At 39.9% G+C, this 18,651-nt stretch overlaps 1 pseudogene; it reads left to right on the top strand.

Moving 5' to 3' along the window:
- Nucleotides 1-11,167: 11,167 nt before the first annotated feature.
- On the top strand, nt 11,168-13,238 carry LOC148015463 (CDPK-related kinase 3 pseudogene; annotated as a pseudogene).
- The last annotated feature ends 5,413 nt before the right edge of the window (nt 13,239-18,651 follow it).

Below are 18,651 nucleotides of genomic sequence, written 5' to 3' on the forward strand. Positions count from 1 at the left end.
CACAATATACATGGTAGATATTTTTAACTATGCAACTAATATGAGATGCATTGGAAAATAGACATTGCGCCTTTTCATGAGATGCAAGTATTGAACAAGAGCTTGGGTGGGGCTTACCTTGGTAGCTAGCTACCACTTACAACACTATATTAGGGAATTTGAGAATTCTCATATAGTTTGGAAATTTTCAATATAGTTAATATTTGGCCACATGATCAAATTTTGTCCCCGTACTTGAAAGTGGAGTCTACCTTAATTACTATATAGGTTCTCTTTCCAAGTCCCACTTTGAAGCATGGATTAACATTTAGCCACATGGCCAAATCTTTACCCCTTAGTTGAAAGTGGGACTCAGGAGATTCCCAAATTGTGTTTTACCTGTTTACAATGGCTTATTATCCACTTGGGATCAATTCAACACACACATGATCAAATAAGTGTTAGAGTCATAAATAATCAATGAAGAAGAGTTAACATGATGCATTGGAAAGAAAATGGGGAACAATTAGGCTACTAATTCCATGTGGGTAGCATACATTCAACGAATGACTCTTCAATGTAGGAAATATGCATTCTTAATCTCTCCAGCAAAGGGACTCGGCTCATCAAGTGGATTAAAATGAGAGACTAAGATAACATACCTCTTCAATGCTTGAAGTAGATGGAAAAAGCATGATCCCATAATGATTCAAGTTCTTCATTAAGTTAGCCTAAGTAATCAAAGCACTCCAATGGGCACAATCTTCAAGATCTTGGTGCTTCCTCTAAAGGTGGGGCTCCTATGCTTGACCCTAAGCTTGCTCTTCAGTAATTAAAAGCTTCAAGTGGAGCTTTCATGGCTACCCATAAGAAATCCTTACATGTCGAGCTCCATACCTTCAATTAAGGTAAGTGTGTCCAAGGATGGTTGAAGGAGCTCCTGAGGGCTAATATTTTAGAGGTTGGGGAGCTTGAACCAAGCTTTAATGGATGATCAAACTAGGGTATAGTAGTGAACTAGAGTTTGCAAGAGAGGGGGGCTCAAATGTTGAAGAAAAGGGGGTCAAAACCTGATCAAGAGGGGTGAAGAGAGGTTCCATATCCTCTCTTGCAACTCAGGTTTTTATCCTCTTACTCTCTAATCTCCAACTTTGTCCTAGAACCCCTAAAAGTTGCATAGAAAAGAGTGACAACCTGCTAAGTTAACCATTTTACCTCTAGATATGTCAAAGGCTCCAGCCATAGCTCCTGCTTACTTTAAGAAATCTATTACTAACTTTAGTCCTCCTATTGTACATGTACGTATTGCCTACTAACTAGGGCTTTTAGATTTAAAAAGAGAAGGAGGAAAGGGAAAATGACCAAAGCTTGAAGCTTTGATACCACTTGTAATGAATAAGGCCGAGAGGAGAGAAGAGAATGAGTAGAAGAGAGAGAAAGAGATGAGGAAAAAGAGAGAGAAATGCTGAAAGACGAGAGAGAAGGCATGAGAGAGGGGAGAAGGAGGAAGGAAGCCATGGAAGTTGACGAAGGATGTGAAGAGTCTATTCTTGATTATCTCTGAAAGCCCTAATTGGGTCTCTTACACCTTATATACCCTAGTCAGTACAATTGGGGTATATACGGGTATTTAACCCCTAGTTCCTGTGAATCCTCTTTGTTGCATACATGACTCACAAAACAAAACAAAACAAAGATATAATATCAAGTTCAATAGTGTAAATAAATGATACCTTTTTGACAATAAAAAACTTCTAGATATATGTTGAAGCTTTATGGTATTTAATATTGAAATAAGATTGGAATATTATTTGATTTTTATAAGTTATATATCCCTTGCTATTGAATTTTTTGAACAAAAAATATATAAGCCATTGAGTATTTGGTCTTATTCATTAACGCTTCTTATAAAGAAACATTTGAAAAAATATATATATGCTTTAATATTATTTTCTAGAGGAAAATATATTTCATTTATATATTCAATTTATTTTATTACATCATGAGTTATAAGATGTGAATGTACATATATAAATATATAAATAATAAATTATAAGTGGAATATACTCCTTGGATATTATCAAAAGCAATAAAAAATATTTACAAGATAAAAACTATAAGAAAAAAATGTGCACATTATATTTTGGCATGGTCATATATTCCATTTAAATTTTTTATAAACTTACATGACTTCTCCAAGATAAGTACCAACATAAAGTAGGGTATCATAAAGAAAGGATATATGGTAATTTATTAGACTATCAAATGAGTTGAAAAAAATTATAATATTTGGTATTATTTCTACACACCATTAAAAAGTTATCAAATATAGGACTTTTCAAAGGGTTAGATACATTCACAAGAAAATCAAGGCCTCAATGCTCTTTTATAGATCTATTCCACTATTTTGAGTTCTTCTTTAATATTCTCATCATATGTGATATGACTCGAATAGGGGTTTCTAGCCATGCTTGAACCCCTTTTTCACACAATATCAAATATTATTTTTTCATGAATTTCTCAAGGTTTTTTTAATTTTATCTAAAATTTTCTATTTTTCTAAGATTTTTTTAGCTTTAAGATATTTATCAATATTGGATTTAACAATGTGATAATACTATGATCTTTATTTTTAATGAGACCTTGCACTTGTAAAAAAAATGTAAAAATATTTCACAAATATCTTATGCTTTGAAGAAAAATAAAAATTTACCACAAAGTTTTTAAAGCTTATTTGCTATTTTTAGAGTACTTTTAATCTCAAAATAGGCTTGAAAAAGACAATAAATCACAAAAAATAGCACTTGTCTACAACATGATTAGGTGGGCTAGTAGATGCAAGGGATTTGGTGGATGCCACCAACTCTCTATAATTGCAATGTAGGGATAAGTGCTACTTTTTGTGATTTTTGGTCATTTTTAAAGCTTATTTTTAGCTTAAAAATACTCAAAACATAGAAATGAGCTTTGAAGGTTTTTGAAAAAAATTAATTTTTAAAAGCACAATAAATTTTGGTAATTGTATTTAGATACTAAGAATAACTTGGAAAAACTACTTATTTAAACACCCTAGACCACAGTTATAGCAAGTAGATTTTCTTAATAATATTAATATACTGAACAAAATTATTTATTTCATATTTTAAAAGAAAATAGTGAAAATTATTTTTTTAAGAAGTAAACTTATCAAATGCCTTTATAGTCATTGAGATCAAAGACTAGTTAAACATAGCAAGCCCCTATGCATGTCTAGTGTTTTTATGAAAATATTTTTTACTAGAAAAATTTCTTTCATATAAACTAACTCTTTTGTAAAATCTAACCTTTAAAATAATATTTTTAGTAATCCACTTCGTAATCAAATATGATAATGAATGCTTTTAATGGCATGCCCCTATATTATAGCTTTTATATTTTAGGGGACATTGTGATATCATATTGTATTTATTTGTATTATAGAAATCTTATATTACTATTCATGCAATCTAGAGAGAGAGAGAGAGAGAGAGAGAGAGAGAGAGAGAGAGAGAGAGAGAGAGAGAGAGAGAGAGAGAGAGAGAGAGAGAGAGAGAGAGAGAGAGAGAGAGAGAGAGAGAGAGATGTGCATGTGGGCAACCACACGTGCACATGTGAGTGAGTGAGTGAGTGAGAGTAGCTATGAGAGAAAGTGAGAGTAAGTAGGAGATGCAACACTTGTATAATTTTTTGCATAGGAAAATGGATAATATCAATACCTTTCAAATTTTCTATTCGAATCTTGTAAAGTAGTAATGCAATATATATATGTATGTATGTATGTATGTATGTATGTATGTATGTATGTATGTATGTATGTATGTATGTATGTATATATATATATATATATATATATAGGATTCAATATACAAAGAACAAAATAGTTTATATTAACAAAGGTGAAATGTGAATCTATCTTATTTTATTTTATAATTAAAACTATGAAAAATGAGAAGAACGTGGATAAATAGTATTGAAAATCTTATGAGAAGAAAAGGAGTAATAAAAGGTATTTAGGCTTAGTCTAAGTCAAGCTAAGCTAGGTTTAAACACGTATTGGGTATATGCTAGAATCCATACATGTTAGATTGCCTAGCCTAGAGTTATGTTAGCACATAAGATGGAGCTCTAGGTTAGACTAGGATCAAGTGAGACTTAGTGTAGACTATGCTTATAATACATGAAAAATATCTTATGCTTACAATCGACATATCCCACATATAGGCTAGGGCTAAGATAGACTATGTTTATACATAGACCAGATATAAACTAGAATTTCTGTCAGGCTATGCTTATAACACACATGAACCGAGATGTGAACAAAACTAGGATTACATCTACAACAAACACATATGAGATATAGGCTAGGGTACATTTATACATAGATTAGGTGTAAGCTAGAATCCATGCTAGGTTAGACTAGGCTAGCCTTGGCCTCAACTTAAGCTAGGCTAACACACAAGTTAGAGCTTGGATCAAGGGAGACTTAGTGAGATTCTTTAACCTAGTGAGACACATTGAAAGGTGATAGGTTGTGGCAAGTGGAGGTGATGATCTATTCACAAACTCTTGGGGAGGACAATCGTAAGAGATATCATCCAATGGAGGGGCTAAGCATCACCCGTTAAAGCTGCTAGGCAAGGATGCATTCAATCAAGAGATGGATTAAATGATAGACGGTCTCCTCGAGCAAAATGATCATTGTCTCAATTCCTTGAATGAGAAGGTGACTACAACCATTTATGAGGAGTCAAGGAAATTTAGGCTCAAGGGGAATATTCATGATCTCTAAGATTGCACTCTTTACAAATTATAGACTAACATTAGTGTAGTACCCTTATCTTAGGGCTGCACCTATAACAAATAAAAGTGTACTCAAAACTACCCTTTCCTTACATGTTAGAAGGCATTAAAAGGACCCCTTTCCTTAAGCAAAGTTAAAGTTTTTTTTCAAATTGTAATTAAAAAACCCATTTTATAGATATAATCTTATAAATTTTACTAGATAAAATAACCCTTTTGTTCATTACATGTGATATATTTACATTTTCTTAGATGAACTCCCCAAGACTCTTATTTAGGTACATAGTTTGATGTTTACATCATATTTTTTGCTGGATATTGATAGTGCAATATGATCCATGCATTTTAATGACTAAATTCTCTTTAAAAATGAATCTATAGAGCTAAATGGATGTTTAAAATGTAGCATCGACTAATGTTGGATTGATATGCAAGAACATGTAGTACCAATAAAAGTACTTTTGTAACGTGTCCACTAATATCATCCAGGACACGTCTTAACAGTCCATCAGAAAGGATGTCTAGAACGCTCCGCCCGGCACTCCCATGGAATGTTACGGGTTTTGCGATCTAGGGCTTCCCGCGTCTGCCACGTAGTGGAAGTATTCTGGCCGTTCCCACTTAGGATCGACCGGAATTAGGGTTTTTCTGATTGGTCATTACCTAATAGCAACTAGCGTCGGACCCAAGCGAACTAATTTACGCAGAAACGCCAGGTCCAAAGCGGACTCATGCTGCACTTGGTTCAAGGAGAATGAGAAACGAGAGGGATGAAAAGCTCAACCTCTCTGCCATAAGGCATAGTCCCATTCTGTTCCCCTAAAACAGCGTAAATCGGGTAAGACATAATTCTAGGTCAACGCTTTTGTTGTTCGTGTCCTTTGATGATCATCTCGCCGTTCTTCGAGATTTGAGAAAAGTTCCCGGCCAACCGGAACCACCCAATCGTAGGACGGACCCATGGCCCATCCTCCGCACTTTCCTTGGTTTGTTTTAGTTAGATAATTATCTAACACATTAATTGGACATGTAACAATCAGCTTCTTTAATTAAAACGTTAAGCACTGGTTCCTTCACATAATCTTATCACGTGACATAGAAAAACAATATCAGACAAGTTCTTTGTTAATACATCATCATATTTATCTTTGAAATACAAGGATGTAAAATTCTGCGTGGGGAAAAAAAAGTTAAAAATCGGATTTTTGAAATTTTTTTAATTCCCCCCCTTATCCCTCTAGCCGGCGGACGAGCTGGAGGGGGGGGAGGAAAATAGAAGGAGTTGTAAGCTCCTTGGTGGAGCCTATGGAGGGAGGGAGGACATGCGTGTTGACACGCAGGAGGAGAAAATCCCCCTCCCTCCACTATTTAAAGCATTGGGAGGCGGAGCCATGGAAAGGGGAGAGAAAAAAAGGTTGCCGTGCTGCACAAAGAGTGAGGGAGGAAGCCGCAGACGTTGCCGCACCGCTGGGGAAGCCATTAACCGCGGGACGAGGGAATGCCATCGCCTGTGGCATCAACAGTCACCACCATCCCTCATGCCGTCATCTTCACGTTGATCTGCCGCACTAGAAGCTTCTTTAAGAAGCTTCTAAGGGGGCTTTCTTAAGCCCCCTTCCCACTAATACTCCTAAGCCCCTTATTTCCCCCCCCCCTCTCGGGATTCTAAATTCCCCCCTAAGCCCTTATTCCCCCCCCTCCCGGGATTCTAAATTCCCCCCTAAGCCCCTTATTCTCCCCCTCCTCCCGGTATAATCCCCTCCTAAGCCTTGTTCTTTCCTCCCCCCCGCCGGATTTTTAATCCCCCAAAAGTCCTTATTAACCCCCCCCCCCCCCCCCCCCCCCCCGGGTTTTAATTTCCCCCTAAGCCCTTGCCCTTTTTCCCTCCGGATTTTTCTTTAAACCATTCAAGTCATCATCACGGCCTCGTATGTACCCCGTAAGGAAGAATATAGCCGTGAGATAAAAGATAGGGAGGGAAGTAGAGGGAGTGACGGAGGAAGAGTGGGGAAAAGGAAAAAGAAAGGGAAGGAGAAGACGGTGGAATTCCAAGAAGAAAAAGGAAAAGGCTATCTCACGTTCGAACTACGATGCCGCCGAAGAAAGTCCAAGGTGTAGCTGCGGGAGGGTCATCTCCCGGTATCCATGTGGATATCTCACCTCAAAGCCAGGTTTTTCTTCTTGATGTTAATTTGGTTTTAAGTCAGTCATACAAAGAAAAATTGTTAAGGAAAGATATATTTGTTCAAGTTATTTTTAACGAAGGAGTTAGCTTATGAATGACAATGTATACAAATTAGCTTTCTTCAAATTGCATCAAGCATTATAAAATTATAGGCAAGATTAACCATTTACTATAGTAATATATTCAAATTATATCTTGCACCATTAGTCTTATTCCTTTCGCAACGAATCATGGTAAAATGGCTAAATTCATGGAAGGTTTCTTCAATGCTCAAATTACTAGGGAGTTATCTTTACTAGTTGCACATCTTAGCAAGGCAACTGTTGTTATTTGGCATGAGTTTATCTTTAAAGAAAACGGAAGTTAAATGTTAGGAATTAACAAGTATAAAAATTACATATACGAACTCATTTGGAAAGAAAATGTAATGGGAAATTACTGGATGACACTCTATTAACACTTTTCCCCTACTATTTGAGGACTTGGAACTAATAAAGTGTGTATACACTAAATTCTCAGCTAGGCCTTTTGTCCCAAGGAGTATTGTCGTCTTTGTATCATCTTGGCATTATGCTATATGCCAAATTAAACTGTATTAATTAGGAAGGTTAATTGTCACAAGAATAGTAAAACCGTGACAAGACGAGTAAGATTACCTTCCAAAAGATAACCGAACCAATCTAAACATAGAAACATTCATACCCTAAACACTTGACTACTTTCCTTACCGTAGGGACAATAAATTCATAAAGATAAGAAACTAGGGTTTGTCCCTAAGGTTCTTAAATGAAGAAACCCTAGGCCTGACATACGTCAGCTTAAGGAATCTAAACAGATTATTCCATCGCCAGACTTGCGCAACATGTATGAAATCATTTTGTGATTGATTCACAAGGAGAAAAGGGAAAAACCCTCTTCAAGGATGGTAGATCCTTACGCAAGTTATCTTGCAAAAAGACGTAATTTTTGGATATCCTTCTAAATAAGGAAAGTTGTAAAATAGAAACTAGCATATCTAAGGTACCTTAGGGTTAACCAAGTTGGGTATACCCTACACCCGAATATAAGGGATCTTGCCAAGTTACAAGACATCTTGAGAACGACTGCTGCTACACTCAAAAAGGAAAGAACACTTCCTTAGCAGTTTGCCATACAACGGGGTTGATTAATGGAAATGTTTGTGCTTGCTAGAGATTGTAGGGCTCTATTTGAATTATGAATTACAAATTAAACAAGTACCTATACTTCAGGTTAAAGGCCTGAAGGGAGAGGCAGCTTCAGTTACCCCCGACTGCCTGCCTAACCCTAACCAAGGGGGTTGTTGACCGCGCCGGGAATGTGGACCGAACCCGCCGCGAGAGGTCTCTCCGTTGAGTTCTACTTGGAGCAGGAGGATGCTTGGGTGCCAAGGGGGCTCTGGCCGTAAATCCCTCGCCTTCCGGGTCCTGCACAAGAGGCTAACGTGACTCGGGATTGGATCTCGAGGCCCGCATACTAGTTGATGGGCGGAAGCTTGGAATAGTGATCCCTGGAGATTACTGGTTAGCCTTCGGGCAGATTATGGAAAAGCCTATGGGCGGAACTCCTTGTATTTCAAAGATAAAATGATGAAATGTTAAAAGAACTTGCTTGATGTTGTTTTTCTATGTCTCGTGATAAGATTACGTGAAGGAACCAGTGCTTAACAAGGTTAATTAAAGAAGTTGATTGTTATATGTCAAATTAATGTGTTAGATAATTACATAACTAAAACAAACCGAGGAAAGTGCGGAGGATGGGCGATGGATCCGTCCTACGGTTGGGTGGTCCCGGTCAGCCGGGAACTTTTCTCAAAAATCTCGAAGAACAGCAGAATGATCATCATCATCAAAAAGAATAACGAGAACGATGACCTAGAGTTACATCTTACCCGATTTACGTTGTTTTAGGGGAATGGAATGGGACTATGCCTTATGGCAGAGAGGTTGAGCTTTGCATCCCTTTCGTTTCCCATTCTCCTTGAACCAAGTGTAGCGTGAATCCGCTTCGGACCTGGCGTTTCTGTGTAAAGTAGTTCGCTCGGGTCTGACGCTAGTTGCTGTTAGCTAACGACCCCTTTAGGAAAACCCTAATTCCTGTCGATCCTAAGTGAGAATGGCCAGGATACTTCCACTACGTGGCAGACGCGGGAAGAACTAGATCGCAAGACCCGTAGCATTCCATGGGAGTGCCGGGTGGAGCATTCTAGACATCCTTTCCGATGGACTGCTAAAACGTGTCCTCGATGATACTAGGGGACACGTTACAAAGGAGTTCCACCCGTAGGCTTGTCTATAATCCACCCGAAGGCTATCTAGTAATCTACAGGGATCACTATTCCAAGCTTCCGCCCGTAGACTAGTATGCGGGCCTCGAGATCCAATCCCGAGTCACGTTAGCCTCTTGTGCAGGACCCGGAAGGTGAGGGATTTACGGCCAGAGCCCCCCTGGCACCCAAACGTCCTCCTGCTCCAAGTAGAGCTCAACGGAGAGACCTCTCGAGGTGGGTTCGGTCCATGTTCCCGGTGCGGTCAAGAACCCCCTTGGTTAGGGTCAGGCAGGAAGTCGGGGGTAACTGAAACTGCCTCTCCCTTCAGGTCTTCAACTTGAAGTATAGATATTCATTTAATTTGTAATTCATAAATCAAACAGTGCTCTAAAATCTCTAGCAAGCACAAACATTTTCATTAACCGATCTTGTTATTGGTAAACTGCTAAGGAATGATTCTTTCCTTTCGAATGCATCAGCACTTGTTCCAGGGTGTCTTGCAACTTGGCAAGATCCCTTATATTCTGGGTTAGGGCGTACCCTATTAACCCAACTTGGTCAACCCTAAAGTTCATTGGATACTTTAGTTTCCCGTTTTTTTAACCTTCCTTACTTAGAAGGATATCAAAGAATACATCCTTTTGCAAGATAACTTGCGTAAGGATCCGCCATCCTTGTTGAGGGTATTTAACCTTTCTTCTTGTGAATCAATCACAAGACCATATGACTTCGTACTTGATGCGCAAGTCCTGCATCGTAATGTACGATGAAACAATCCGTTTTAGTTTCTTTAAGCTGATGTTTGTCAGACCTAGGGTCTCTTTTTAAGAACCTTAGGGACAAACCCTAGTTCTTTTACATTTACGATTTATTGACCCTACAATCAGGGAAGGTAGGCAAGTATTTAAGGTATAAACATTTCTTGGATTTCTAAATCATTCCCAATGCATATTTCGCAGCATAGGTATTTCTAAGTTTATATTAATTTGGTTAACTTTTAGAAGGTAATATCGAGATCACCTCGGCACGATTTGTTATCTATGTGACAATTGATTTTTCAGTCCTAAAATTTATTGCTTTGAGGTTAGGTAAATTCAATTAAACTTTCTTTTTCCTTGCGAACAAAACTCATGCCAAATAAACAATCTTTTCCTTGCTAAGATATGCAGTTAGCAATGATAACTTCCTAGAGTTTAAGCAACGTAAGAAACCTTTCATGAATTTCACCTTCTATGATGATTCGTTGTAAAAAGAATAGGGGTTAATGGTGCAAGATGCAGTTTTTTATACCTTCAAGATTTAACCGAAATATACTACTATAGTGGGTAGATAATCTGCTCGTAATTCGTTTCACTGCATAATACTATTTGAAGGAAAACTATGTTTTATACATTATCCATTTTGCATGTTCAATTAAACTAAATTCCTTCATCGTAAATAACTAGAACAAAATATATCTTATCCCTAACAATTAATCTTGCATGATTGAATTAAAACCGATATAAAACCAAGAAGGAAAAACCTGGTTTTGGATGAGATATCCACGTGGATACCGGGAGATGACCCTCCCACAGCTACTCCTTGGACTTTCTTAGGCGGCATCGCAGTTGTAATCCTTCGAACATGAAGGCAGTTTTACACTTCTTTTCGGAATTCCACCGTCGCTTCAATACTCTTCTTCTCTCTTTCGAGGCAAGGAGCCGTTGTCGTATTGCTATGCATTCGAGGTGTGTAAACCACCCAAAAGTCGTGTGTGTGATTTGATACTTTGTACATACTTAGTTGTTATGTTTGCTCTTTCATTCTATGCCGAAGACGGAGAAGAATAAGGAATTTTGGTAGACTGGTAACTCGAGATGCAATCTCATGGGCTACACTTATTTCAAGATATGCCGATTATGGAACTTTGCGAGGGAGGAGAGTTGTTGGATCGCATTCTCTCACGGGGCGGAAGATACTCTGAGGAGGATGCAAAAGTTATTGTGGTTCAAATTTTGAACATAGTATCCTTCTGCCACTTGCAAGGTGTTGTTCATCGGGATCTGAAGCCAGAGAATTTTCTCTTCACAACAAAGGATGAAGCTGCATCAATGAAGGCTATTGATTTCGGTCTGTCGGATTTTGTCAAGCCAGAGGAGAGACTTAATGACATCATGGGAAGTGCCTACTATGTTGCACCTGAAGTTCTTCATCGATCATACAGCACAGAGGCTGATGTTTGGAGCATTGGAGTTATTACTTATATTCTTCTTTGTGGAAGTCGGCCTTTTTGGGCTCGCACTGAGTCGGGGATATTTCGGGCTGTGATCCGTGCTGATCCCAATTTTGATGAGATGCCTTGCACCCCTGGCTTTGTGGAGATAATAAGATTCCTTTGGATATATTGGTTTACAAGTTGGTGAAAGCTTATCTCCGATCGTCACCTTTGAAACGAGCAGCTTTAAAGGCTTTGTCCAGGACTCTTACAGAAGATGAGTTGGTTTATCTTCGTGCCCAGTATACCCTGCTAGAACCTAATAAGGATGGGCATGTCACTCTTGAGAACTTCCGACAGGCTTTTCTGAGAAATGCTTTTCTGAGGCTATTGTGGGAAAAAACGAGAGCTTTATTGGCCGTTTTGCTTTTCTGAGGACAAGGAGGAGCTTTTGTTTTTGAATCGAATTTGGGGGGGAGTTTTTTTGGGGAATCAAAAGACAAAAGGAGAAAAGGAACGCAGAGGAATCGGGAGGAAAATAGGATGGCATGGGGGGTGCAGGGAATTTCTAAATGGTGTCTAATGTAAGCTTTTGATCCAACATCGAAAGGAGGGGTAGTGATAAATGGTACTCTGCGCTGGACGAGAGAAGAAGAAAAGGCAGGGAGGCAAAGAAAAGGAGGAAGGAGGAGCGAGCGGAGCCCTCTCTACGATCTCTCTACCAGTTCTGCTTTGCGCCTGGTTAACAGTAATGTTTCTACCATCCAGCTCCTTCCCATTCATTGATTCGATAGCATCTATCACAGACTGCTCCTCAGCAAATGTCACAAAGCCAAAACCACAAGATCTACCGGTCTCTCTACCATTGATAACCTTGGACTCGATCACTTCACCAAAGGCATAGAAGGCATCTCCGAGGCTACGATCATCAGTGGACCAAGCGAGGCCTCCAACGAAGTAGCGGTACTCGACAACAACGGATACAGGACAAAGATATTGTACGCCTCAAGAATAATACATCTCCCTGGCTCGCACTTGAGTGGCATCAATGCTAGACGAAGTTGCCGCAGAGGAATGTCCGATGTGCAGATCTGAGGAGAAAAAGCTTGGATGTGGATGATGCAAAAGTTGGAAGGTGGAGGACCAACAGCAAGGAGATAGTTACGATGGTTATGTCGGCACAGCCCAGGGATGTGGCCTACGGATTTGCAAAGGGATCTGCTTAATCTGATTTTAAAGACAAAGGTGAGTTAAGTCACATCTTGATCCTAGCTGATATCTGAATAGACGCTAAAATCAAGGAACACTACATCACCCGACAAACTCATTGTATGAGCCACCAAGGGATTACATGGTGTGAGCCTCAGGAGCAATCACATGCCTATTTACAGATGCAGAGGCTGGCTCCTAGAGTGTATATTTGTAACCTGTGGAAGTTTTTGGGGAGGCCAGAAAATACACGCAGCCACTGTTCTTCTTTTGGGCCTCTTCGTCCAAGGCAAGAGCTGAAGCAAAGGTCTGATGAATGGAGGCTTGTTGACTTTGTTAGAGGGATATACTGTGCAGGGATATATTGTGCCATTGATTTCTTCTGGAATGTATTTGTGATTCGTTAATTGTGTTGATGGAACTTTGGTGCTCTATGAGGTTGTACGCAAGATACTTCCCTGACACAATCTGTTAGATAAAAACAACTTCCATTACTGCATGTTGTACATCAGCTTGGTCTTTCAGTGAACGGATCTATTGCTTTAAATCAGAATAATTGTTTTTGAACCATAGTCGCTGCCATGTTGGTGATCTATGCCCAGAGGCTATTTAGACTTCTTCTTCTTGAACCTTGTATTTGTTATTAGCAGAAATAAAATAGAGTCTTGACATTATTTCCTCATCTTGCTTATTCATCTATTTGATCTTTTATCCTGAAATTTATCAAGGTCTTCTGAAGACACGACTTTGATTTCACAAACCCTTCGACATCTTTGGTGAACCCGACGTGAAAGCGTCGCAGAAAATTTCAGGATGGGAGATCCTTCAGCCTCTATTTCAGCTTCTTCTACAGTTTCAGCTGCGTCTACTTCAGCTCCATCAATGACTGCTGCGTCAAGTACTTCAACAGAGGATCTAAAGCAGATTTTGCAGAATATGTCCATGTATATGCAGCTCCAAAATCAGCAAACACAATTGTATATGCAGCAGCAACAACAATTGCATCAACAACAGTTGTCTCAGCAAAGGCAACTCTATTCGGAGCAGGAGAATGCAAACAGCGCGACTAAGGCTATTGAAGCAGTTGAGAATGAGAAGAAGCTATTTGACGGGCGTAATGTTTCAGCATATTTGAAGACATATGAGATCAAGATGGGGTTTTTTGGAGTTCCTGCTGGACTTATGAGTAAGTACTTCCTTCGTCTTGTCACACCTGCTTTGAGGACAAAAATGACTGATCTTTTTATTCAAAATACACATTGGCAAGATTTTAAGAAGGCCTTGAAAGAAGAATACTTCCTTGAGGACTTTGGTATGACTACTCGGCGGTCATTCCGAGAGTGGATCTACATGCCAAACAAAGGTCTAGCTGCTTCGGAGTTGATTCAAGAATTCGAAGAGAGGTATAGTCAGCTTGATGCCATTGAACAAAGAGCATTGGATGTTGAAAAAGTTGAGCTTTTCTTGCAAGCTTCAGATCCTGCTCTTCAAGAAGAATTGGGTGAGCTTCTTGAAGATCGCACAAAGCCTATGGGTCTTAAAACTGATTGGCAGGATGCTCAGGATGCAGTCTCGACTTTGACCAAGAGGAGGATATCGAAGACTCGCCTACAGAATGGTTCCATGACACCTACACCATCATCAGCTCCTATGTCTACTTCTATCCCTGTTATTTCTTCTCCTCCTCAACCAGTTTCTTGAGTCTATGCCAGTGCCTACTGTTTCCACTCCACCTATTCCTCCTGTTCCACGACCGATGCCTACACCTTCTGCTCCAAAACCATCCGCTCCATCGGTGCCTACCTCTCTTGATGACATAATCAAAGGCATCACAGATTTGACATTGGAGTCAATCAAAGCGGAGTTGGTGGGTAAGTTGAAGGAGCAGTTTGCTTCGACTGCGCCTCCTACTTCTTCTAGCGTTCCTACTGCACCTAGGAGTGCTCCTAGTGCACCTAGGAGAGATCGGAGATGTATTTGGTGTGATAGTACGGAGCATCAGCATTGCAAGGATTGTGAGTCTTTCCAGGATGCAAGGAGGAAGAATTTGGTATATTGGGGGCAAGATGGTAAGATTTGGTTGACTGAGATAGGAGCTCCACTTGCTACCAACTTTGGTAAAGGTGGAATGAAGAAGTTAGTGGAGGACATGGCTACGCGTACTTCTTATGTGACAGCTAGAGGTGATGCTTCTGCATATGGAGTACAGATTGAGAAGGGATCAGAGACTCAGTCCGCGCTATGGACTTATGCTATGGAGACTGCAAACAAGGGGAAAATTCAGCAAACTGTTTTGACTAGTGCAGGCTCTAGCATCAGATCAGAGACAGGTTGGGACTCGCCTGTTGACAGGTATTCTATTTATACTTATTTGGCTAAGTCTCATGGTGCAGATGTACTTGTTGAGGAGAAGCGTAAGAGAGATGAAGAAAATCCAAGTGCAGCTAAGAAGACTAGAGGGGGTGAGTTTGTTACTCCACCTACTGCAGGACCGTCTTCAAGACCAGGGCTAGATCGACAGATGGAAGATGCTCAAAAGAGAGAAAAGAGGCAAGAGCCTAGAGAGAGAAAGCAACCAAGATTCAGATTGATGTCCGATATTGAGACATCTACAGACATGAAGAAAATCTTTAATGATAAGATACTTGGCAGTGAGGTGACTTTCACTATTTCTGAGATTTTGGGCATCTCAAAAAGAGAGTTTCAAGATCAGTTTCAGGAGGTCCTAAAGAGGAAAAGGCATGCATTATCTACCACTGATACACAGGGAGTTTTGATTGGGGAGTTGGATGAGGATGAGGATGAGGTTATGGTTGATAATGCTTCTATTTTTTCGTAGGTAGAGAAGAGGGTTCAGCATATGCATTATGCTGAAATTGATGAGCCTGTCATGATACCGCGTAGTTACTTTTCGCGGAGCCATTGGGCTAGGGCAAGTACAGAGACGATGGTAAAGATTGGAGAGAAATAAGTGCCTTATGTTGCATTGGTTGATCATGGTTCAGAGATTAATCTCATAGCTCGTGGAGTTTATGAGAGTAACAGATGGCCTATGGATGTAGAGCATGGCTGGCGTATGAGAGCCGCCAATAACACTGCAGGTGATTTGTATGCTGCCTGTCCTAGTGTCAGGGTTTCTATTGGTGATGTAGAGGAGGATTTTCATTTCTTTGTGCAGGATTCATGCTCTTATCCCATAATTCTTGGTCAGCCATTCATTACAGAGATGCGCATGGAAACAAAGGTCATGGATGATGGATCTGCTTATGCACGGATTCGCAGTAAAGATGGTATGAGAGCAGTTCAGTTTATGACTGTATGTGTGAACCATGTTAGAAACAGAGATACTCTCAGAGATGCACCTTTGCCCACTGTGAGGGATTCGGGTTTTCATTAGGTACCGCCGTTTCGCGAGACGATGGTGGTACAGAGCAGAGGAGATTGGAGTTCTCGCCTCCTGGCAGCAGTGTTTTCTCCTCCGGTTTTGTTGGGATTTCAGCAAACAGTTCGATGAGTTATCAGAAAACTTCTAGATTGCCTAGAGCTGCCAGGCAGTATATATGCAGGAAGGAGAAAAATTTGAAAAATGCAGGAATTTTGGAGGATGATGACCACATAGATGGGATGTATGACAGTGTGATTTGTGCAGATACGATGATAGAGATGGGAGATATGCTGAAAACTGATATGCTGAATTGTCACGGTAATGTATTAGTGCAGTCCCTGGACATGTTTCATGAAATTGCAGATTTTATGTCACAGATTGAGTCAGAGGCTGAGGTAACTCAGCAAAGAGTGTCGAGTGCTGAAGAAATTCAGCAAACAGAGTTTCCAGCTGGTTATGATCAGCTTTCAGAGAGACAGAGGGCTGAAAATTTTCAGCCAACAGAGTTTACTGCTGAAATATTTCAGCAGTAAACATTCAGAGTTTGGGGCTGTTTCTATGCAGTCCATAGAGCAGAGGGCTGAGAATATTCAGCCATTGGAGTGCAGAATTGCTGATTTACAGCAAGGTTTATGTAATGTAGAAGAGCATAATGAAGCCAAGGTTGACACGAAACACAAAACTGTGGATAAGAAGGTGAAGCCGGTTGCTGTACCGCTTTCACCTGACAGTGATCAGCAAATAGAGAGGGCTACTAAACAGCAAATTTTGAGGAATCCGGAGCATATTGGTCATAAATTTTTTCAGCAGAGACTCTTGCTGAATTGAAAATTGGAAATGGTGATTTTTTGCTACCCATAGAGAAGCAATGCTTTCAGGATATGCTTGAGCAACATGGAAGGGGATTTACTTTTTTCCCACATGAGATTGGATGCGTGAATCTTGATATTGTTGCTCCTATGGTCATTTTTACTATTCCTCATATTCCATGGAATCTTCGACCTATTCCAGTGCCTAAAGCACACTTGCCAAAGCTAATTGATTTATTGAATGAGAAAATCAAGATGGGAATCCTTGAGCCTTCATCTGCACCATACTCAAACAGGTGGTTTACAGTTCCAAAGAAGAATTGTACTCTTCGATTTATTCAGCACATGCAGCCAGTGAACATAGTTACTATCAAGAATGTTGGTATAGGTCCAGTTGTGGATGAGTTTGCAGAGGCATTTGCTGGACGCGCCATCTATTCTTTGGGTGATTTGTATTCAGGATATGATCAGTTTCAGCTGGCTTTGGAAAGCAGGGACATAACCACCATGAGAACTCCTATTGGGCTTGTCAGGATGTGTACCTTGCCTCAAGGTGCCACTAATTCTGTTGCGCATATGATGAATGCCATGCATAAGGTCCTTCGTGATTATATACCACAGCTTACTATGCCTTTCTTGGATGATGTGCCCATTAAGGGGTGTGCAGAAGAAGAGAAGAATGAGAGCCTAAATGAGCAGGGATGCAGATACTTTGTGGCTGATCATATTTCAACATGTGAGAAGATTTTGGCCAGGTTAGAAGAAGTGAACTTGACACTTTCAGGGAAAAAATCTATTTTTGGAGTGAATGAGGTTGTTATTGTTGGGCATATGTGTGGATATTATGGCAGGAAACCCTCACCTGATAAGGTGAATGATATAGGCAAGATTGCAGAGTATTATTCTACCACTTCGGAGGTACGGAGATTCATTGGTGCTTGTGTGTTTTATATGATTTGGATACCTCATTTTGCACACATAGCAGATTGTTTGTATCAGCTGCTTCGAAAGGGGCAGAAATTCTATTGGGATGAGAGCCACACTAGAGCCATGCGAAAATTGAAGAAGTTATTGCAGAATGCTCCTACTCTCAGGAAAGCTGATTATAATTGTGGAAGGCCTATTGTATTGATAGTTGACACTAGTCCAATTGGCATAGGTTGGGCTGTGGGTCAAGATGATGCAGATGGAAATAGGTATACTATTCGGTTTGGGGCGAAAGTCCTAAACGAGAGACAGAGGAGATATCCGCAAATCAAGAGGGAGTTATTGGGGATTGTCACGGCTCTCAAATGTGATAAGGAGTACTTTATTGGAGCTTTAGTTGTGGTAGAGACAGATTGCTTGCCATTGATTGGTATGATTACGAGTTTCTCTACTCCGGATATAGCTATGCTGAGATGGATTGCATACATTAAGTCATTAAATCCGGAATTTAAACACATAGCAGGGAAAGATAATCCAGTGGCAGATATGTTGTCTAGAGCCAGATATGATGATGAGGAGACTCTACTTGCAGAAGAGGATGATGCAGAAATTTCAACCACTATGGTTGATCATGTTTGTCATGTCTATTATATTATGGCTTTCACAGAAGAACTCCATGTTGGAGATTGGTTGCAAATTGGCAGGTGCCTTAGTACACTAAACAAAAGAGATGAATGGACAGATGAAGAGTTCAAGAAGATCAGAAGGAAAGCCTATGGTTATTTTCTCAAGGACGGATTTCTTTGGAAGCATCCGAAGAAAAGAGGCGGATTACCTTTGCGGGTTGTCTGCGATAGA

The sequence above is a fragment of the Lygodium microphyllum genome, chromosome 24 (genome assembly GCF_053477565.2).
Source record: "Lygodium microphyllum isolate KBCC chromosome 24, Lygodium_microphyllum_v1.1.10, whole genome shotgun sequence".
NCBI classification, from domain to species: Eukaryota; Viridiplantae; Streptophyta; class Polypodiopsida; order Schizaeales; family Lygodiaceae; genus Lygodium; species Lygodium microphyllum.